This window comes from Crinia signifera, chromosome 1 (genome assembly GCF_055691185.1).
Source record: "Crinia signifera chromosome 1, ASM5569118v1, whole genome shotgun sequence".
Classification (NCBI taxonomy): Eukaryota; Metazoa; Chordata; class Amphibia; order Anura; family Myobatrachidae; genus Crinia; species Crinia signifera.
This window is the reverse complement of record NC_139217.1, coordinates 236,411,690-236,438,132: the sequence shown is the minus strand read 5'-3', so window position 1 is coordinate 236,438,132 and position 26,443 is coordinate 236,411,690.

The following is a 26,443-nucleotide window of genomic DNA, read 5'->3' as shown; positions in this document are numbered from 1 at the left end:
TTATATTTATAGATCACGGGTGGTTTCCATTCAGAGAACACATAATTGCATTCATAAAACACAGGGTTCTATTCATAGAACACAGGGTTCCATTCATAGAACACAGGGTTCTTTTAATAGAACACAAGGTTTTATTCATAAAACCCATGGTTATATTTATAGATCACGGGTGGTTTCCATTCAGAGAACACATGATTTCATTCATAAAACACAGGGTTCTATTTATAGAACACAGGGTTCCATTCATAGAACACAGGGTTCTATTAATAGAACACAAGGTTTTATTCATAAAACACATGGTTATATTTATAGATCACGGGTAATTTCCAGTCAGAGAACACATGGTTTCATTCATAAAACACAGGGTTCTATTCATAGAACACAGGGTTCCATTCATAGAACACAGGGTTCTATTAATAGAACACAAGGTTGTATTCATAAAACACATGGTTATATTTATAGATCACGGGTGGTTTCCATTCAGAGAACACATAATTTCATTCATAAAACACAGGGTTCTATTCATAGAACACAGGGTTCCATTTATAGAACACAGGGTTCTATTCATAGAACACAAGGTTTTATTCATAGAACACATGGTTATATTTATAGATCACGGGTGGTTTCCATTCAGAGAACACATAATTGTATTCATAAAACACAGGGTTCTATTCATAGAACACAGAGTTCCATTTATAGAACACAGGGTTCTATTCATAGAACTCAAGGTTTTATTCATAGAACAGATGGTTATATTTATAGATCACGGGTGGTTTCCATTCAGAGAACACATCATTTCATTCATAAAACACAGGGTTCTATTCATAGAACACAGGGTTCCATTTATAGAACACTGGGTTCTATTCATAGACCACAAGGTTTTATTCATAGAACACATGGTTATATTTATAGATCACGGGTGGTTTTCATTCAGAGAACACATAATTTTATTCATAAAACACAGGGTTCTATTCATAGAACACAGGGTTCCATTTATAGAACACAGGGTTCCATTTATAGAACACTGGGTTCTATTCATAGACCACAAGGTTTTATTCATAGAACACATGGTTATATTTATAGATCATGGGTGGTTTTCATTCAGAGAACACATAATTTTATTCATAAAACACAGGGTTCTATTCATAGAACACAGGGTTCCATTTATAGAACACAGGGTTCTATTCATAGAACACAAGGTTTTATTCATAGAACACATGGCAATATTTATAGATCACGGGTGGTTTCCATTCAGAGAACACATGGTTTCATTCATAAAACACAGGGTTCTATTTATAGAACACAGGGTTCCATTCATAGAACACAGGGTTCTATTAATAGAACACAAGGTTTTATTCATAAAACACATGGTTATATTTATAGATCACGGGTGGTTTCCATTCAGAGAAAACATGGTTTCATTCATAAAACACAGGGTTCTATTCATAGAACACAGGGTTCCATTCATAGAACACAGGGTTCTATTAAGAGAACACAAGGTTTTATTCATAAAACACATGGTTATATTTATAGATCACGGGTGGTTTCCATTCAGGGAACACATCATTTCATTCATAAAACACAGGGTTCTATTCATAGAACACAGGGTTCCATTTATAGAACACTGGGTTCTATTCATAGAACACAAGGTTTTATTCATAGAACACAAGGTTTTATTCATAGAACACATGGTTATATTTATAGATCACGGGTGGTTTCCATTCAGAGAACACATAATTTTATTCATAAAACACAGGGTTCTATTCATAGAACACAGGGTTCCATTTATAGAACACAGGGTTCTATTCATAGAACACAAGGTTTTATTCATAGAACACATGGTTATATTTATAGATCACGGGTGGTTTTCATTCAGAGAACACATAATTTTATTCATAAAACACAGGGTTCTATTCATAGAACACAGGGTTCCATTTATAGAACACAGGGTTCTATTCATAGAACTCAAGGTTTTATTCATAGAACAGATGGTTATATTTATAGATCACGGGTGGTTTCCATTCAGAGAACACATAATTTTATTCATAAAACACAGGGTTCTATTCATAGAACACAGGGTTCCATTTATAGAACACAGGGTTCTATTCATAGAACTCAAGGTTTTATTCATAGAACAGATGGTTATATTTATAGATCACGGGTGGTTTCCATTCAGAGAACACATGGTTTCATTCATAAAACACAGGGTTCTATTTATAGAACACAGGGTTCCATTCATAGAACACAGGGTTCTATTAATAGAACACAAGGTTTTATTCATAAAACACATGGTTATATTTATAGATCACGGGTGGTTTCCATTCAGAGAACACATGGTTTCATTCATAAAACACAGGGTTCTATTCATAGAACACAGGGTTCCATTCATAGAACACAGGGTTCTATTAATAGAACACAAGGTTGTATTCATAAAACACATGGTTATATTTATAGATCACGGGTGGTTTCCATTCAGAGAACACATCATTTCATTCATAAAACACAGGGTTCTATTCATAGAACACAGGGTTCCATTTATAGAACACTGGGTTCTATTCATAGGCCACAAGGTTTTATTCATAGAACACATGGTTATATTTATAGATCACGGGTGGTTTCCATTCAGAGAACACATAATTTTATTCATAAAACACAGGGTTCAATTCATAGAACACAGGGTTCCATTTATAGAACACAGGGTTCTATTCATAGAACTCAAGGTTTTATTCATAGAACAGATGGTTATATTTATAGATCACGGGTGGTTTCCATTCAGAGAACACATAATTGCATTCATAAAACACAGGGTTCTATTCATAGAACACAGGGTTCCATTTATAGAACACTGGGTTATATTCATAGACCACAAGGTTTTATTCATAAAACATATGGTTATATTTATAGATCACGGGTGGTTTCCATTCAGAGAACACATCATTTCATTCATAAAACACAGGGTTCTATTAATAGAACACAGGGTTCCATTTATAGAACACAGGGTTCTATTCATAGAACACAAGGTTTTATTCATAGAACACATGGCTATATTTATAGATCACGGGTGGTTTCCATTCAGAGAACACATGGTTTCATTCATAAAACACAGGGTTCTATTTATAGAACACAGGGTTCCATTCATAGAACACAGGGTTCTATTAATAGAACACAAGGTTTTATTCATAAAACACATGGTTATATTTATAGATCACGGGTGGTTTCCCTTCAGAGAACACATGGTTTCATTCATAAAACACAGGGTTCTATTCATAGAACACAGGGTTCCATTCATAGAACACAGGGTTCTATTCATAGAACTCAAGGTTTTATTCATAGAACAGATGGTTATATTTATAGATCACGGGTGGTTTCCATTCAGAGAACACATAATTGCATTCATTAAACAAAGGGTTATTCATAGAACACAGGGTTCCATTTATAGAACACAGGGTTCTATTAATAGAACACAAGGTTTTATTCATAGAACACATGGCTATATTTATAGATCACGGGTGGTTTCCATTCAGAGAACACATAATTGCATTCATAAAACACAGGGTTCTATTAATAGAACACAGGGTTCCATTTATAGAACACAGGGTTCTATTCATAGACCACAAGGTTTTATTCATAGAACACATGGTTATATTTATAGATCACGGGTGGTTTCCATTCAGAGAACACATAATTTTATTCATAAAACACAGGGTTCTATTCATAGAACACAGGGTTCCATTTATAGTACACAGGGTTCTATTCATAGAACTCAAGGTTTTATTCATAGAACAAATGGTTATATTTATAGATCACGGGTGGTTTCCATTCAGAGAACACATAATTGCATTCATTAAACAAAGGGTTATTCATAGAACACAGGGTTCCATTTATAGAACACAGGGTTCTATTCATAGAAAACAAGGTTTTATTCATAGAACACATGGCTATATTTATAGATCACGGGTGGTTTCCATTCAGAGAACACATAATTGCATTCATAAAACACAGGGTTCTATTCATAGAACACAGGGTTCCATTTATAGAACACAGGGTTCTATTCATAGAACACAAGGTTTTATTCATAGAACACATGGTTATATTTATAGATCACGGGTGGTTTCCATTCAGAGAACACATGGTTTCATTCATAAAACACAGGGTTCTATTTATAGAACACAGGGTTCCATTCATAGAACACAGGGTTCTATTAATAAAACACAAGGTTTTATTCATAAAACACATGGTTATATTTATAGATCACGGGTGGTTTCCATTCAGAGAACACATGGTTTCATTCATAAATCACAGGGTTCTATTCATAGAACACAGGGTTCCATTCATAGAACACAGGGTTCTATTAATAGAACACAAGGTTTTATTCATAAAACACATGGTTATATTTATAGATCACGGGTGGTTTCCATTTAGAGAACACATGATTTCATTCATAAAACACAGGGTTCTATTTATAGAACACAGGGTTCCATTCATAGAACACAGGGTTCTATTAATAGAACACAAGGTTTTATTCATAAAACACATGGTTATATTTATAGATCACGGGTGGTTTCCAGTCAGAGAACACATGGTTTCATTCATAAAACACAGGGTTCTATTCATAGAACACAGGGTTCCATTCATAGAACACAGGGTTCTATTAATAGAACACAAGGTTGTATTCATAAAACACATGGTTATATTTATAGATCACGGGTGGTTTCCATTCAGAGAACACATAATTTCATTCATAAAACACAGGGTTCTATTCATAGAACACAGGGTTCCATTTATAGAACACAGGGTTCTATTCATAGAACACAAGGTTTTATTCATAGAACACATGGTTATATTTATAGATCACGGGTGGTTTCCATTCAGAGAACACATAATTTTATTCATAAAACACAGGGTTCTATTCATAGAACACAGGGTTCCATTTATAGAACACAGGGTTCTATTCATAGAACTCAAGGTTTTATTCATAGAACAGATGGTTATATTTATAGATCACGGGTGGTTTCCATTCAGAGAACACATAATTGCATTCATAAAACACAGGGTTCTATTCATAGAACACAGGGTTCCATTTATAGAACACAGGGTTCTATTCATAGAACACAAGGTTTTATTCATAGAACACATGGCTATATTTATAGATCACGGGTGGTTTCCATTCAGAGAACACATGGTTTCATTCATAAAACACAGGGTTCTATTTATAGAACACAGGGTTCCATTCATAGAACACAGGGTTCTATTAATAGAACACAAGGTTTTATTCATAAAACACATGGTTATATTTATAGATCACGGGTGGTTTCCATTCAGAGAACACATGGTTTCATTCATAAAACACAGGGTTCTATTCATAGAACACAGGGTTCCATTCATAGAACACAGGGTTCTATTAAGAGAACACAAGGTTTTATTCATAGAACACATGGCTATATTTATAGATCACGGGTGGTTTCCATTCAGAGAACACATGGTTTCATTCATAAAACACAGGGTTCTATTTGTAGAACACAGGGTTCCATTCATAGAACACAGGGTTCTATTAAGAGAACACAAGGTTTTATTCATAGAACACATGGCTATATTTATAGATCACGGGTGGTTTCCATTCAGAGAACACATCATTTAATTCATAAAACACAGGGTTCTATTCATAGAACACAGGGTTCCATTTATAGAACACAGGGTTCTATTCATAGAACACAAGGTTTTATTCATAGAACACATGGCTATATTTATAGATCACGGGTGGTTTCCATTCAGAGAACACATGGTTTCATTCATAAAACACAGGGTTCTATTTATAGAACACAGGGTTCCATTCATAGAACACAGGGTTCTATTAATAGAACACAAGGTTTTATTCATAAAACACATGGTTATATTTATAGATCACGGGTGGTTTCCATTCAGAGAACACATGTTTTCATTCATAAAACACAGATTTTCTATTCATAGAACACAGGGTTCCATTCATAGAACACAGGGTTCTATTAATAGAACACAAGGTTTTATTCATAAAACACATGGTTATATTTATAGATCACGGGTGGTTTCCATTCAGAGAACACATCATTTCATTCATAAAACACAGGGTTCTATTCATAGAACACAGGGTTCCATTTATAGAACACAGGGTTCTTTTCATAGAACACAAGGTTTTATTTATAGAACACATGGCTATATTTATAGATCACGGGTGGTTTCTATTCAGAGAACACATGGTTTCATTCATAAAACACAGGGTTCTATTTATAGAACACAGGGTTCCATTCATAGAACACAGGGTTCTATTAATAGAACACAAGGTTTTATTCATAAAACACATGGTTATATTTATAGATCACGGGTGGTTTCCCTTCAGAGAACACATGGTTTCATTCATAAAACACAGGGTTCTATTCATAGAACACAGGGTTCCATTCATAGAACACAGGGTTCTATTAATAGAACACAAGGTTTTATTCATAAAACACATGGTTATATTTATAGATCATGGGTGGTTTCCATTCAGAGAACACATCATTTCATTCATAAAACACAGGGTTCTATTCATAGAACACAGGGTTCCATTTATAGAACACTGGGTTCTATTCATAGACCACAAGGTTTTATTCATAGAACACATGGTTATATTTATAGATCACGGGTGATTTCCATTCAGAGAACACATAATTGCATTCATTAAACAAAGGGTTATTCATAGAACACAGGGTTCCATTTATAGAACACAGGGTTCTATTCATAGAACACAGGGTTCCATTTATAGAACACAGGGTTCTATTCATAGAACTCAAGGTTTTATTCATAGAACAAATGGTTATATTTATAGATCACGGGTGATTTCCATTCAGAGAACACATAATTGCATTCATTAAACAAAGGGTTATTCATAGAACACAGGGTTCCATTTATAGAACACAGGGTTCTATTCATAGAAAACAAGGTTTTATTCATAGAACACATGGCTATATTTATAGATCACGGGTGGTTTCCATTCAGAGAACACATAATTGCATTCATAAAACACAGGGTTCTATTCATAGAATACAGGGTTCCATTTATAGAACACAGGGTTCTATTCATAGAACACAAGGTTTTATTCATAGAACACATGGTTATATTTATAGATCACGGGTGGTTTCCATTCAGAGAACACATGGTTTCATTCATAAAACACAGGGTTCTATTCATAGAACACAGGGTTCCATTCATAGAACACAGGGTTCTATTAATAGAACACAAGGTTTTATTCATAAAACCCATGGTTATATTTATAGATCACGGGTGGTTTCCATTCAGAGAACACATGATTTCATTCATAAAACACAGGGTTCTATTTATAGAACACAGGGTTCCATTCATAGAACACAGGGTTCTATTAATAGAACACAAGGTTTTATTCATAAAACACATGGTTATATTTATAGATCACGGGTGGTTTCCAGTCAGAGAACACATGGTTTCATTCATAAAACACAGGGTTTTATTCATAGAACACAGGGTTCCATTCATAGAACACAGGGTTCTATTAATAGAACACAAGGTTGTATTCATAAAACACATGGTTATATTTATAGATCACGGGTGGTTTCCATTCAGAGAACACATAATTTCATTCATAAAACACAGGGTTCTATTCATAGAACACAGGGTTCCATTTATAGAACACAGGGTTCTATTCATAGAACACAAGGTTTTATTCATAGAACACATGGTTATATTTATAGATCACGGGTGGTTTCCATTCAGAGAACACATAATTTTATTCATAAAACACAGGGTTCTATTCATAGAACACAGGGTTCCATTTATAGAACACAGGGTTCTATTCATAGAACTCAAGGTTTTATTCATAGAACAGATGGTTATATTTATAGATCACGGGTGGTTTCCATTCAGAGAACACATCATTTCATTCATAAAACACAGGGTTCTATTCATAGAACACAGGGTTCCATTTATAGAACACTGGGTTCTATTCATAGACCACAAGGTTTTATTCATAGAACACATGGTTATATTTATAGATCACGGGTGGTTTTCATTCAGAGAACACATAATTTTATTCATAAAACACAGGGTTCTATTCATAGAACACAGGGTTCCATTTATAGAACACAGGGTTCCATTTATAGAACACTGGGTTCTATTCATAGACCACAAGGTTTTATTCATAGAACACATGGTTATATTTATAGATCATGGGTGGTTTTCATTCAGAGAACACATAATTTTATTCATAAAACACAGGGTTCTATTCATAGAACACAGGGTTCCATTTATAGAACACAGGGTTCTATTCATAGAAGACAAGGTTTTATTCATAGAACACATGGCTATATTTATAGATCACGGGTGGTTTCCATTCAGAGAACACATGGTTTCATTCATAAAACACAGGGTTCTATTTATAGAACACAGGGTTCCATTCATAGAACACAGGGTTCTATTAATAGAACACAAGGTTTTATTCATAAAACACATGGTTATATTTATAGATCACGGGTGGTTTCCATTCAGAGAACACATGGTTTCATTCATAAAACACAGGGTTCTATTCATAGAACACAGGGTTCCATTCATAGAACACAGGGTTCTATTAAGAGAACACAAGGTTTTATTCATAAAACACATGGTTATATTTATAGATCACGGGTGGTTTCCATTCAGGGAACACATCATTTCATTCATAAAACACAGGGTTCTATTCATAGAACACAGGGTTCCATTTATAGAACACTGGGTTCTATTCATAGAACACAAGGTTTTATTCATAGAACACATGGTTATATTTATAGATCACGGGTGGTTTCCATTCAGAGAACACATAATTTTATTCATAAAACACAGGGTTCTATTCATAGAACACAGGGTTCCATTTATAGAACACAGGGTTCTATTCATAGAACTCAAGGTTTTATTCATAGAACAGATGGTTATATTTATAGATCACGGGTGGTTTCCATTCAGAGAACACATAATTGCATTCATAAAACACAGGGTTCTATTCATAGAACACAGGGTTCCATTTATAGAACACAGGGTTCTATTCATAGAACACAAGGTTTTATTCATAGAACACATGGCTATATTTATAGATCACGGGTGGTTTCCATTCAGAGAACACATGGTTTCATTCATAAAACACAGGGTTCTATTTATAGAACACAGGGTTCCATTCATAGAACACAGGGTTCTATTAATAGAACACAAGGTTTTATTCATAAAACACATGGTTATATTTATAGATCACGGGTGGTTTCAATTCAGAGAACACATGGTTTCATTCATAAAACACAGGGTTCTATTCATAGAACACAGGGTTCCATTCATAGAACACAGGGTTCTATTAAGAGAGCACAAGGTTTTATTCATAGAACACATGACTATATTTATAGATCACGGGTGGTTTCCATTCAGAGAACACATGGTTTCATTCATAAAACACAGGGTTCTATTTGTAGAACACAGGGTTCCATTCATAGAACACAGGGTTCTATTAAGAGAACACAAGGTTTTATTCATAGAACACATGGCTATATTTATAGATCACGGGTGGTTTCCATTCAGAGAACACATCATTTCATTCATAAAACACAGGGTTCTATTCATAGAACACAGGGTTCCATTTATAGAACACAGGGTTCTATTCATAGAACACAAGGTTTTATTCATAGAACACATGGCTATATTTATAGATCATGGGTGGTTTCCATTCAGAGAACACATGGTTTCATTCATAAAACACAGGGTTCTATTTATAGAACACAGGGTTCCATTCATAGAACACAGGGTTCTATTAATAGAACACAAGGTTTAATTCATAAAACACATGGTTATATTTATAGATCACGGGTGGTTTCCATTCAGAGAACACATGGTTTCATTCATAAAACACAGGGTTCTATTCATAGAACACAGGGTTCCATTCATAGAACACAGGGTTCTATTAATAGAACACAAGGTTTTATTCATAAAACACATGGTTATATTTATAGATCACGGGTGGTTTCCATTCAGAGAACACATCATTTCATTCATAAAACACAGGGTTCTATTCATAGAACACAGGGTTCCATTTATAGAACACAGGGTTCTATTCATAGAACACAAGGTTTTATTCATAGAACACATGGCTATATTTATAGATCACGGGTGGTTTCCATTCAGAGAACACATGGTTTCATTCATAAAACACAGGGTTCTATTTATAGAACACAGGGTTCCATTCATAGAACACATGGTTCTATTAATAGAACACAAGGTTTTATTCATAAAACACATGGTTATATTTATAGATCACGGGTGGTTTCCCTTCAGAGAACACATGGTTTCATTCATAAAACACAGGGTTCTATTTATAGAACACAGGGTTCCATTCATAGAACACAGGGTTCTATTAATAGAACACAAGGTTTTATTCATAAAACACATGGTTATATTTATAGATCATGGGTGGTTTCCATTCAGAGAACACATCATTTCATTCATAAAACACAGGGTTCTATTCATAGAACACAGGGTTCCATTTATAGAACACTGGGTTCTATTCATAGACCACAAGGTTTTATACATAGAACACATGGTTATATTTATAGATCACGGGTGGTTTCCATTCAGAGAACACATAATTTTATTCATAAAACACAGGGTTCTATTCATAGAACACAGGGTTCCATTTATAGAACACAGGGTTCTATTCATAGAACTCAAGGTTTTATTCATAGAACAAATGGTTATATTTATAGATCACGGGTGGTTTCCATTCAGAGAACACATAATTGCATTCATTAAACAAAGGGTTATTCATAGAACACAGGGTTCCATTTATAGAACACAGGGTTCTATTCATAGAAAACAAGGTTTTATTCATAGAACACATGGCTATATTTATAGATCACGGGTGGTTTCCATTCAGAGAACACATAATTGCATTCATAAAACACAGGGTTCTATTCATAGAACACAGGGTTCCATTTATAGAACACAGGGTTCTATTCATAGAACACAAGGTTTTATTCATAGAACACATGGTTATATTTATAGATCACGGGTGGTTTCCATTCAGAGAACACATGGTTTCATTCATAAAACACAGGGTTCTATTTATAGAACACAGGGATCCATTCATAGAACACAGGGTTCTATTAATAAAACACAAGGTTTTATTCATAAAACACATGGTTATATTTATAGATCACGGGTGGTTTCCATTCAGAGAACACATGGTTTCATTCATAAATCACAGGGTTCTATTCATAGAACACAGGGTTCCATTCATAGAACACAGGGTTCTATTAATAGAACACAAGGTTTTATTCATAAAACCCATGGTTATATTTATAGATCACGGGTGGTTTCCATTCAGAGAACACATGATTTCATTCATAAAACACAGGGTTCTATTTATAGAACACAGGGTTCCATTCATAGAACACAGGGTTCTATTAATAGAACACAAGGTTTTATTCATAAAACACATGGTTATATTTATAGATCACGGGTGGTTTCCAGTCAGAGAACACATGGTTTCATTCATAAAACACAGGGTTTTATTCATAGAACACAGGGTTCCATTCATAGAACACAGGGTTCTATTAATAGAACACAAGGTTGTATTCATAAAACACATGGTTATATTTATAGATCACGGGTGGTTTTCATTCAGAGAACACATAATTTTATTCATAAAACACAGGGTTCTATTCATAGAACACAGGGTTCCATGTATAGAACACAGGGTTCCATTTATAGAACACTGGGTTCTATTCATAGACCACAAGGTTTTATTCATAGAACACATGGTTATATTTATAGATCATGGGTGGTTTTCATTCAGAGAACACATAATTTTATTCATAAAACACAGGGTTCTATTCATAGAACACAGGGTTCCATTTATAGAACACAGGGTTCTATTCATAGAACACAAGGTTTTATTCATAGAACACATGGCTATATTTATAGATCACGGGTGGTTTCCATTCAGGGAACACATCATTTCATTCATAAAACACAGGGTTCTATTCATAGAACACAGGGTTCCATTTATAGAACACTGGGTTCTATTCATAGAACACAAGGTTTTATTCATAAAACACAAGGTTTTATTCATAGAACACATGGTTATATTTATAGATCACGGGTGGTTTCCATTCAGAGAACACATAATTTTATTCATAAAACACAGGGTTCTATTCATAGAACACAGGGTTCCATTTATAGAACACAGGGTTCTATTCATAGAACTCAAGGTTTTATTCATAGAACAGATGGTTATATTTATAGATCACGGGTGGTTTCCATTCAGAGAACACATAATTGCATTCATAAAACACAGGGTTCTATTCATAGAACACAGGGTTCCATTTATAGAACACAGGGTTCTATTCATAGAACACAAGGTTTTATTCATAGAACACATGGCTATATTTATAGATCACGGGTGGTTTCCATTCAGAGAACACATGGTTTCATTCATAAAACACAGGGTTCTATTTATAGAACACAGGGTTCCATTCATAGAACACAGGGTTCTATTAATAGAACACAAGGTTTTATTCATAAAACACATGGTTATATTTATAGATCATGGGTGGTTTCAATTCAGAGAACACATGGTTTCATTCATAAAACACAGGGTTCTATTCATAGAACACAGGGTTCCATTCATAGAACACAGGGTTCTATTAAGAGAACACAAGGTTTTATTCATAGAACACATGACTATATTTATAGATCACGGGTGGTTTCCATTCAGAGAACACATGGTTTCATTCATAAAACACAGGGTTCTATTCATAGAACACAGGGTTCCATTCATAGAACACAGGGTTCTATTAAGAGAACACAAGGTTTTATTCATAGAACACATGACTATATTTATAGATCACGGGTGGTTTCCATTCAGAGAACACATGGTTTCATTCATAAAACACAGGGTTCTATTTGTAGAACACAGGGTTCCATTCATAGAACACAGGGTTCTATTAAGAGAACACAAGGTTTTATTCATAGAACACATGGCTATATTTATAGATCACGGGTGGTTTCCATTCAGAGAACACATCATTTCATTCATAAAACACAGGGTTCTATTCATAGAACACAGGGTTCCATTTATAGAACACAGGGTTCTATTCATAGAACACAAGGTTTTATTCATAGAACACATGGCTATATTTATAGATCACGGGTGGTTTCCATTCAGAGAACACATGGTTTCATTCATAAAACACAGGGTTCTATTTATAGAACACAGGGTTCCATTCATAGAACACAGGGTTCTATTAATAGAACACAAGGTTTTATTCATAAAACACATGGTTATATTTATAGATCACGGGTGGTTTCCATTCAGAGAACACATGGTTTCATTCATAAAACACAGGGTTCTATTCATAGAACACAGGGTTCCATTCATAGAACACAGGGTTCTATTAATAGAACACAAGGTTTTATTCATAAAACACATGGTTATATTTATAGATCACGGGTGGTTTCCATTCAGAGAACACATCATTTCATTCATAAAACACAGGGTTCTATTCATAGAACACAGGGTTCCATTTATAGAACACAGGGTTCTATTCATAGAACACAAGGTTTTATTCATAGAACACATGGCTATATTTATAGATCACGGGTGGTTTCCATTCAGAGAACACATGGTTTCATTCATAAAACACAGGGTTCTATTTATAGAACACAGGGTTCCATTCCTAGAACACATGGTTCTATTAATAGAACACAAGGTTTTATTCATAAAACACATGGTTATATTTATAGATCACGGGTGGTTTCCCTTCAGAGAACACATGGTTTCATTCATAAAACACAGGGTTCTATTCATAGAACACAGGGTTCCATTCATAGAACACAGGGTTCTATTAATAGAACACAAGGTTTTATTCATAAAACACATGGTTATATTTATAGATCATGGGTGGTTTCCATTCAGAGAACACATCATTTCATTCATAAAACACAGGGTTCTATTCATAGAACACAGGGTTCCATTTATAGAACACTGGGTTCTATTCATAGACCACAAGGTTTTATTCATAGAACACATGGTTATATTTATAGATCACGGGTGGTTTCCATTCAGAGAACACATAATTGCATTCATTAAACAAAGGGTTATTCATAGAACACAGGGTTCCATTTATAGAACACAGGGTTCTATTCATAGAAAACAAGGTTTTATTCATAGAACACATGGCTATATTTATAGATCACGGGTGGTTTCCATTCAGAGAACACATAATTGCATTCATAAAACACAGGGTTCTATTCATAGAACACAGGGTTCCATTTATAGAACACAGGGTTCTATTCAAGGTTTTATTCATAGAACACATGGTTATATTTATAGATCACGGGTGGTTTCCATTCAGAGAACACATGGTTTCATTCATAAAACACAGGGTTCTATTTATAGAACACAGGGTTCCATTCATAGAACACAGGGTTCTATTAATAAAACACAAGGTTTTATTCATAAAACACATGGTTATATTTATAGATCACGGGTGGTTTCCATTCAGAGAACACATGGTTTCATTCATAAATCACAGGGTTCTATTCATAGAACACAGGGTTCCATTCATAGAACACAGGGTTCTATTAATAGAACACAAGGTTTTATTCATAAAACACATGGTTATATTTATAGATCACGGGTGGTTTCCATTCAGAGAACACATGATTTCATTCATAAAACACAGGGTTCTATTTATAGAACACAGGGTTCCATTCATAGAACACAGGGTTCTATTAATAGAACACAAGGTTTTATTCATAAAACACATGGTTATATTTATAGATCACGGGTGGTTTCCAGTCAGAGAACACATGGTTTCATTCATAAAACACAGGGTTCTATTCATAGAACACAGGGTTCCATTCATAGAACACAGGGTTCTATTAATAGAACACAAGGTTGTATTCATAAAACACATGGTTATATTTATAGATCACGGGTGGTTTCCATTCAGAGAACACATAATTTCATTCATAAAACACAGGGTTCTATTCATAGAACACAGGGTTCCATTTATAGAACACAGGGTTCTATTCATAGAACACAAGGTTTTATTCATAGAACACATGGTTATATTTATAGATCACGGGTGGTTTCCATTCAGAGAACACATAATTTTATTCATAGAACACAGGGTTCTATTCATAGAACACAGGGTTCCATTTATAGAACACAGGGTTCTATTCATAGAACTCAAGGTTTTATTCATAGAACAGATGGTTATATTTATAGATCACGGGTGGTTTCCATTCAGAGAACACATCATTTCATTCATAAAACACAGGGTTCTATTCATAGAACACAGGGTTCCATTTATAGAACACTGGGTTCTATTCATAGACCACAAGGTTTTATTCATAGAACACATGGTTATATTTATAGATCACGGGTGGTTTTCATTCAGAGAACACATAATTGTATTCATAAAACACAGGGTTCTATTCATAGAACACAGGGTTCCATTTATAGAACACAGGGTTCTATTCATAGAACACAAGGTTTTATTCATAGAACACATGGCTATATTTATAGATCACGGGTGGTTTCCATTCAGAGAACACATGGTTTCATTCATAAAACACAGGGTTCTATTTATAGAACACAGGGTTCCATTCATAGAACACAGGGTTCTATTAATAGAACACAAGGTTTTATTCATAAAACACATGGTTATATTTATAGATCACGGGTGGTTTCCATTCAGAGAACACATGGTTTCATTCATAAAACACAGGGTTCTATTCATAGAACACAGGGTTCCATTCATAGAACACAGGGTTCTATTAATAGAACACAAGGTTTTATTCATAAAACACATGGTTATATTTATAGATCACGGGTGGTTTCCATTCAGAGAACACATCATTTCATTCATAAAACACAGGGTTCTATTCATAGAACACAGGGTTCCATTTATAGAACACAGGGTTCTATTCATAGAACACAAGGTTTTATTCATAGAACACATGGCTATATTTATAGATCACGGGTGGTTTCCATTCAGAGAACACATGGTTTCATTCATAAAACACAGGGTTCTATTTATAGAACACAGGGTTCCATTCATAGAACACATGGTTCTATTAATAGAACACAAGGTTTTATTCATAAAACACATGGTTATATTTATAGATCACGGGTGGTTTCCCTTCAGAGAACACATGGTTTCATTCATAAAACACAGGGTTCTATTCATAGAACACAGGGTTCCATTCATAGAACACAGGGTTCTATTAATAGAACACAAGGTTTTATTCATAAAACACATGGTTATATTTATAGATCATGGGTGGTTTCCATTCAGAGAACACATCATTTCATTCATAAAACACAGGGTTCTATTCATAGAACACAGGGTTCCATTTATAGAACACTGGGTTCTATTCATAGACCACAAGGTTTTATTCATAGAACACATGGTTATATTTATAGATCACGGGTGGTTTCCATTCAGAGAACACATAATTGCATTCATTAAACAAAGGGTTATTCATAGAACACAGGGTTCCATTTATAGAACACAGGGTTCTATTCATAGAAAACAAGGTTTTATTCATAGAACACATGGCTATATTTATAGATCACGGGTGGTTTCCATTCAGAGAACACATAATTGCATTCATAAAACACAGGGTTCTATTCATAGAACACAGGGTTCCATTTATAGAACACAGGGTTCTATTCAAGGTTTTATTCATAGAACACATGGTTATATTTATAGATCACGGGTGGTTTCCATTCAGAGAACACATGGTTTCATTCATAAAACACAGGGTTCTATTTATAGAACACAGGGTTCCATTCATAGAACACAGGGTTCTATTAATAAAACACAAGGTTTTATTCATAAAACACATGGTTATATTTATAGATCACGGGTGGTTTCCATTCAGAGAACACATGGTTTCATTCATAAATCACAGGGTTCTATTCATAGAACACAGGGTTCCATTCATAGAACACAGGGTTCTATTAATAGAACACAAGGTTTTATTCATAAAACACATGGTTATATTTATAGATCACGGGTGGTTTCCATTCAGAGAACACATGATTTCATTCATAAAACACAGGGTTCTATTTATAGAACACAGGGTTCCATTCATAGAACACAGGGTTCTATTAATAGAACACAAGGTTTTATTCATAAAACACATGGTTATATTTATAGATCACGGGTGGTTTCCAGTCAGAGAACACATGGTTTCATTCATAAAACACAGGGTTCTATTCATAGAACACAGGGTTCCATTCATAGAACACAGGGTTCTATTAATAGAACACAAGGTTGTATTCATAAAACACATGGTTATATTTATAGATCACGGGTGGTTTCCATTCAGAGAACACATAATTTCATTCATAAAACACAGGGTTCTATTCATAGAACACAGGGTTCCATTTATAGAACACAGGGTTCTATTCATAGAACACAAGGTTTTATTCATAGAACACATGGTTATATTTATAGATCACGGGTGGTTTCCATTCAGAGAACACATAATTTTATTCATAGAACACAGGGTTCTATTCATAGAACACAGGGTTCCATTTATAGAACACAGGGTTCTATTCATAGAACTCAAGGTTTTATTCATAGAACAGATGGTTATATTTATAGATCACGGGTGGTTTCCATTCAGAGAACACATCATTTCATTCATAAAACACAGGGTTCTATTCATAGAACACAGGGTTCCATTTATAGAACACTGGGTTCTATTCATAGACCACAAGGTTTTATTCATAGAACACATGGTTATATTTATAGATCACGGGTGGTTTTCATTCAGAGAACACATAATTGTATTCATAAAACACAGGGTTCTATTCATAGAACACAGGGTTCCATTTATAGAACACAGGGTTCTATTCATAGAACACAAGGTTTTATTCATAGAACACATGGCTATATTTATAGATCACGGGTGGTTTCCATTCAGAGAACACATGGTTTCATTCATAAAACACAGGGTTCTATTTATAGAACACAGGGTTCCATTCATAGAACACAGGGTTCTATTAATAGAACACAAGGTTTTATTCATAAAACACATGGTTATATTTATAGATCACGGGTGGTTTCCATTCAGAGAACACATGGTTTCATTCATAAAACACAGGGTTCTATTTATAGAACACAGGGTTCCATTCATAGAACACAGGGTTCTATTAATAGAACACAAGGTTTTATTCATAAAACACATGGTTATATTTATAGATCACGGGTGGTTTCCATTCAGAGAACACATGGTTTCATTCATAAAACACAGGGTTCTATTTATAGAACACAGGGTTCCATTCATAGAACACAGGGTTCTATTAATAGAACACAAGGTTTTATTCATAAAACACATGGTTATATTTATAGATCACGGGTGGTTTCCATTCAGAGAACACATGGTTTCATTCATAAAACACAGGGTTCTATTCATAGAACACAGGGTTCCATTCATAGAACACAGGGTTCTATTAATAGAACACAAGGTTTTATTCATAAAACACATGGTTATATTTATAGATCACGGGTGGTTTCCATTCAGAGAACACATCATTTCATTCATAAAACACAGGGTTCTATTCATAGAACACAGGGTTCCATTTATAGAACACTGGGTTCTATTCATAGACCACAAGGTTTTATTCATAGAACACATGGTTATATTTATAGATCATGGGTGGTTTTCATTCAGAGAACACATAATTTTATTCATAAAACACAGGGTTCTATTCATAGAACACAGGGTTCCATTTATAGAACACAGGGTTCTATTCATAGAACACAAGGTTTTATTCATAGAACACATGGCTATATTTATAGATCACGGGTGGTTTCCATTCAGAGAACACATGGTTTCATTCATAAAACACAGGGTTCTATTTATAGAACACAGGGTTCCATTCATAGAACACAGGGTTCTATTAATAGAACACAAGGTTTTATTCATAAAACACATGGTTATATTTATAGATCACGGGTGGTTTCCATTCAGAGAACACATGGTTTCATTCATAAAACACAGGGTTCTATTCATAGAACACAGGGTTCCATTCATAGAACACAGGGTTCTATTAAGAGAACACAAGGTTTTATTCATAAAACACATGGTTATATTTATAGATCACGGGTGGTTTCCATTCAGGGAACACATCATTTCATTCATAAAACACAGGGTTCTATTCATAGAACACAGGGTTCCATTTATAGAACACTGGGTTCCATTTATAGAACACAGGGTTCTATTCATAGAACACATGGTTATATTTATAGATCACGGGTGGTTTCCATTCAGAGAACACATAATTTCATTCATAAAACACAGGGTTCTATTCATAGAACACAGGGTTCCATTTATAGAACAAAGGGTTCTATTCATAGAACACAAGGTTTTATTCATAGAACACATGGTTATATTTATAGATCACGGGTGGTTTCCATTCAGAGAACACATAATTTTATTCATAAAACACAGGGTTCTATTCATAGAACACAGGGTTCCATTTATAGAACACAGGGTTCTATTCATAGAACTCAAGGTTTTATTCATAGAACAGATGGTTATATTTATAGATCACGGGTGGTTTCCATTCAGAGAACACATAATTGCATTCATAAAACACAGGGTTCTATTCATAGAACACAGGGTTCCATTTATAGAACACAGGGTTCTATTCATAGAACACAAGGTTTTATTCATAGAACACATGGCTATATTTATAGATCACGGGTGGTTTCCATTCAGAGAACACATGGTTTCATTCATAAAACACAGGGTTCTATTTATAGAACACAGGGTTCCATTCATAGAACACAGGGTTCTATTAATAGAACACAAGGTTTTATTCATAAAATACATGGTTATATTTATAGATCACGGGTGGTTTCCATTCAGAGAACACATGGTTTCATTCATAAAACACAGGGTTCTATTCATAGAACACAGGGTTCCATTCATAGAACACAGGGTTCTATTAATAGAACACAAGGTTGTATTCATAAAACACATGGTTATATTAATAGATCACGGGTGGTTTCCATTCAGAGAACACATCATTTCATTCATAAAACACAGGGTTCTATTCATAGAACACAGGGTTCCATTTATAGAACACTGGGTTCTATTCATAGACCACAAGGTTTTATTCATAGAACACATGGTTATATTTATAGATCACGGGTGATTTCCATTCAGAGAACACATAATTTTATTCATAAAACACAGGGTTCAATTCATAGAACACAGGGTTCCATTTATAGAACACAGGGTTCTATTCATAGAACTCAAGGTTTTATTCATAGAACAGATGGTTATATTTATAGATCACGGGTGGTTTCCATTCAGAGAACACATAATTGCATTCATAAAACACAGGGTTCTATTCATAGAACACAGGGTTCCATTTATAGAACACAGGGTTCTATTCATAGAACACAAGGTTTTATTCATAGAACACATGGCTATATTTATAGATCACGGGTGGTTTCCATTCAGAGAACACATGGTTTCATTCATAAAACACAGGGTTCTATTTATAGAACACAGGGTTCCATTCATAGAACACAGGGTTCTATTAATAGAACACAAGGTTTTATTCATAAAACACATGGTTATATTTATAGATCACGGGTGGTTTCCATTCAGAGAACACATGGTTTCATTCATAAAACACAGGGTTCTATTCATAGAACACAGGGTTCCATTCATAGAACACAGGGTTCTATTAATAGAACACAAGGTTGTATTCATAAAACACATGGTTATATTTATAGATCACGGGTGGTTTCCATTCAGAGAACACATCATTTCATTCATAAAACACAGGGTTCTATTCATAGAACACAGGGTTCCATTTATAGAACACAGGGTTCTATTCATAGAACACAAGGTTTTATTCATAGAACACATGGCTATATTTATAGATCACGGGTGGTTTCCATTCAGAGAACACATGGTTTCATTCATAAAACACAGGGTTCCATTTATAGAACACAGGGTTCCATTCATAGAACACAGGGTTCTATTAATAGAACACAAGGTTTTATTCATAAAACACATGGTTATATTTATAGATCACGGGTGGTTTCCCTTCAGAGAACACATGGTTTCATTCATAAAACACAGGGTTCTATTCATAGAACACAGGGTTCCATTTATAGAACACTGGGTTCTATTCATAGACCACAAGGTTTTATTCATAGAACACATGGTTATATTTATAGATCACGGGTGGTTTCCATTCAGAGAACACATAATTTTATTCATAAAACACAGGGTTCTATTCATAGAACACAGGGTTCCATTTATAGAACACAGGGTTCTATTCATAGAACTCAAGGTTTTATTCATAGAACAAATGGTTATATTTATAGATCACGGGTGGTTTCCATTCAGAGAACACATAATTGCATTCATTAAACAAAGGGTTATTCATAGAACACAGGGTTCCATTTATAGAACACAGGGTTCTATTCATAGAAAACAAGGTTTTATTCATAGAACACATGGCTATATTTATAGATCACGGGTGGTTTCCATTCAGAGAACACATAATTGCATTCATAAAACACAGGGTTCTATTCATAGAACACAGGGTTCCATTTATAGAACACAGGGTTCTATTCATAGAACACAAGGTTTTATTCATAGAACACATGGTTATATTTATAGATCACGGGTGGTTTCCATTCAGAGAACACATGGTTTCATTCATAAAACACAGGGTTCTATTTATAGAACACAGGGTTCCATTCATAGAACACAGGGTTCTATTAATAAAACACAAGGTTTTATTCATAAAACACATGGTTATATTTATAGATCACGGGTGGTTTCCATTCAGAGAACACATGGTTTCATTCATAAATCACAGGGTTCTATTCATAGAACACAGGGTTCCATTCATAGAACACAGGGTTCTATTAATAGAACACAAGGTTTTATTCATAAAACACATGGTTATATTTATAGATCACGGGTGGTTTCCATTCAGAGAACACATGATTTCATTCATAAAACACAGGGTTCTATTTATAGAACACAGGGTTCCATTCATAGAACACAGGGTTCTATTAATAGAACACAAGGTTTTATTCATAAAACACATGGTTATATTTATAGATCACGGGTGGTTTCCAGTCAGAGAACACATGGTTTCATTCATAAAACACAGGGTTCTATTCATAGAACACAGGGTTCCATTTATAGAACACAGGGTTCTATTCATAGAACACAAGGTTTTATTCATAGAACACATGGTTATATTTATAGATCACGGGTGGTTTCCATTCAGAGAACACATAATTTTATTCATAAAACACAGGGTTCTATTCATAGAACACAGGGTTCCATTTATAGAACACAGGGTTCTATTCATAGAACTCAAGGTTTTATTCATAGAACAGATGGTTATATTTATAGATCACGGGTGGTTTCCATTCAGAGAACACATAATTGCATTCATAAAACACAGGGTTCTATTCATAGAACACAGGGTTCCATTTATAGAACACAGGGTTCTATTCATAGAACACAAGGTTTTATTCATAGAACACATGGCTATATTTATAGATCACGGGTGGTTTCCATTCAGAGAACACATGGTTTCATTCATAAAACACAGGGTTCTATTTATAGAACACAGGGTTCCATTCATAGAACACAGGGTTCTATTAATAGAACACAAGGTTTTATTCATAAAACACATGGTTATATTTATAGATCACGGGTGGTTTCCATTCAGAGAACACATGGTTTCATTCATAAAACACAGGGTTCTATTCATAGAACACAGGGTTCCATTCATAGAACACAGGGTTCTATTAAGAGAACACAAGGTTTTATTCATAGAACACATGGCTATATTTATAGATCACGGGTGGTTTCCATTCAGAGAACACATGGTTTCATTCATAAAACACAGGGTTCTATTTGTAGAACACAGGGTTCCATTCATAGAACACAGGGTTCTATTAAGAGAACACAAGGTTTTATTCATAGAACACATGGCTATATTTATAGATCACGGGTGGTTTCCATTCAGAGAACACATCATTTCATTCATAAAACACAGGGTTCTATTCATAGAACACAGGGTTCCATTTATAGAACACTGGGTTCTATTCATAGACCACAAGGTTTTATTCATAGAACACATGGTTATATTTATAGATCACGGGTGGTTTTCATTCAGAGAACACATAATTTTATTCATAAAACACAGGGTTCTATTCATAGAACACAGGGTTCCATTTATAGAACACAGGGTTCTATTCATAGAACACAAGGTTTTATTCATAGAACACATGGCTATATTTATAGATCACGGGTGGTTTCCATTCAGAGAACACATGGTTTCATTCATAAAACACAGGGTTCTATTTATAGAACACAGGGTTCCATTCATAGAACACAGGGTTCTATTAATAGAACACAAGGTTTTATTCATAAAACACATGGTTATATTTATAGATCACGGGTGGTTTCCATTCAGAGAACACATGGTTTCATTCATAAAACACAGGGTTCTATTCATAGAACACAGGGTTCCATTCATAGAACACAGGGTTCTATTAATAGAACACAAGGTTTTATTCATAAAACACATGGTTATATTTATAGATCACGGGTGGTTTCCATTCAGAGAACACATGGTTTCATTCATAAAACACAGGGTTATATTCATAGAACACAGGGTTCCATTCATAGAACACAGGGTTCTATTAATAGAACACAAGGTTTTATTCATAAAACACATGGTTATATTTATAGATCATGGGTGGTTTCCATTCAGAGAACACATCATTTCATTCATAAAACACAGGGTTCTATTCATAGAACATAGGGTTCCATTTATAGAACACTGGGTTCTATTCATAGACCACAAGGTTTTATTCATAGAACACATGGTTATATTTATAGATCACGGGTGGTTTCCATTCAGAGAACACATAATTTTATTCATAAAACACAGGGTTTTATTCATAGAACACAGGGTTCCATTTATAGAACACAGGGTTCTATTCATAGAACTCAAGGTTTTATTCATAGAACAGATGGTTATATTTATAGATCACGGGTGGTTTCCATTCAGAGAACACATAATTGCATTCATAAAACACAGGGTTCTATTCATAGAACACAGGGTTCCATTTATAGAACACAGGGTTCTATTCATAGAACACAAGGTTTTATTCATAGAACACATGGCTATATTTATAGATCACGGGTGGTTTCTATTCAGAGAACACATGGTTTCATTCATAAAACACAGGGTTCTATTTATAGAACACAGGGTTCCATTCATAGAACACAGGGTTCTATTAATAGAACACAAGGTTTTATTCATAAAACACATGGTTATATTTATAGATCACGGGTGGTTTCCATTCAGAGAACACATGGTTTCATTCATAAAACACAGGGTTCTATTCATAGAACACAGGGTTCCATTCATAGAACACAGGGTTCTATTAAGAGAACACAAGGTTTTATTCATAGAACACATGGCTATATTTATAGATCACGGGTGGTTTCCATTCAGAGAACACATGGTTTCATTCATAAAACACAGGGTTCTATTTGTAGAACACAGGGTTCCATTCATAGAACACAGGGTTCTATTAAGAGAACACAAGGTTTTATTCATAGAACACATGGCTATATTTATAGATCACGGGTGGTTTCCATTCAGAGAACACATCATTTCATTCATAAAACACAGGGTTCTATTCATAGAACACAGGGTTCCATTTATAGAACACTGGGTTCTATTCATAGACCACAAGGTTTTATTCATAGAACACATGGTTATATTTATAGATCACGGGTGGTTTTCATTCAGAGAACACATAATTTTATTCATAAAACACAGGGTTCTATTCATAGAACACAGGGTTCCATTTATAGAACACAGGGTTCTATTCATAGAACACAAGGTTTTATTCATAGAACACATGGCTATATTTATAGATCACGGGTGGTTTCCATTCAGAGAACACATGGTTTCATTCATAAAACACAGGGTTCTATTTATAGAACACAGGGTTCCATTCATAGAACACAGGGTTCTATTAATAGAACACAAGGTTTTATTCATAAAACACATGGTTATATTTATAGATCACGGGTGGTTTCCATTCAGAGAACACATGGTTTCATTCATAAAACACAGGGTTCTATTTATAGAACACAGGGTTCCATTCATAGAACACAGGGTTCTATTAATAGAACACAAGGTTTTATTCATAAAACACATGGTTATATTTATAGATCACGGGTGGTTTCCATTCAGAGAACACATGGTTTCATTCATAAAACACAGGGTTCTATTCATAGAACACAGGGTTCCATTCATAGAACACAGGGTTCTATTAATAGAACACAAGGTTTTATTCATAAAACACATGGTTATATTTATAGATCAGGGGTGGTTTCCATTCAGAGAACACATGGTTTCATTCATAAAACACAGGGTTATATTCATAGAACACAGGGTTCCATTCATAGAACACAGGGTTCTATTAATAGAACACAAGGTTTTATTCATAAAACACATGGTTATATTTATAGATCATGGGTGGTTTCCATTCAGAGAACACATCATTTCATTCATAAAACACAGGGTTCTATTCATAGAACATAGGGTTCCATTTATAGAACACTGGGTTCTATTCATAGACCACAAGGTTTTATTCATAGAACACATGGTTATATTTATAGATCACGGGTGGTTTCCATTCAGAGAACACATAATTTTATTCATAAAACACAGGGTTCTATTCATAGAACACAGGGTTCCATTTATAGAACACAGGGTTCTATTCATAGAACTCAAGGTTTTATTCATAGAACAGATGGTTATATTTATAGATCACGGGTGGTTTCCATTCAGAGAACACATAATTGCATTCATAAAACACAGGGTTCTATTCATAGAACACAGGGTTCCATTTATAGAACACAGGGTTCTATTCATAGAACACAAGGTTTTATTCATAGAACACATGGCTATATTTATAGATCACGGGTGGTTTCTATTCAGAGAACACATGGTTTCATTCATAAAACACAGGGTTCTATTTATAGAACACAGGGTTCCATTCATAGAACACAGGGTTCTATTAATAGAACACAAGGTTTTATTCATAAAACAAATGGTTATATTTATAGATCACGGGTGGTTTCCATTCAGAGAACACATGGTTTCATTCATAAAACACAGGGTTCTATTCATAGAACACAGGGTTCCATTCATAGAACACAGGGTTCTATTAAGAGAACACAAGGTTTTATTCATAGAACACATGGCTATATTTATAGATCACGGGTGGTTTCCATTCAGAGAACACATGGTTTCATTCATAAAACACAGGGTTCTATTTGTAGA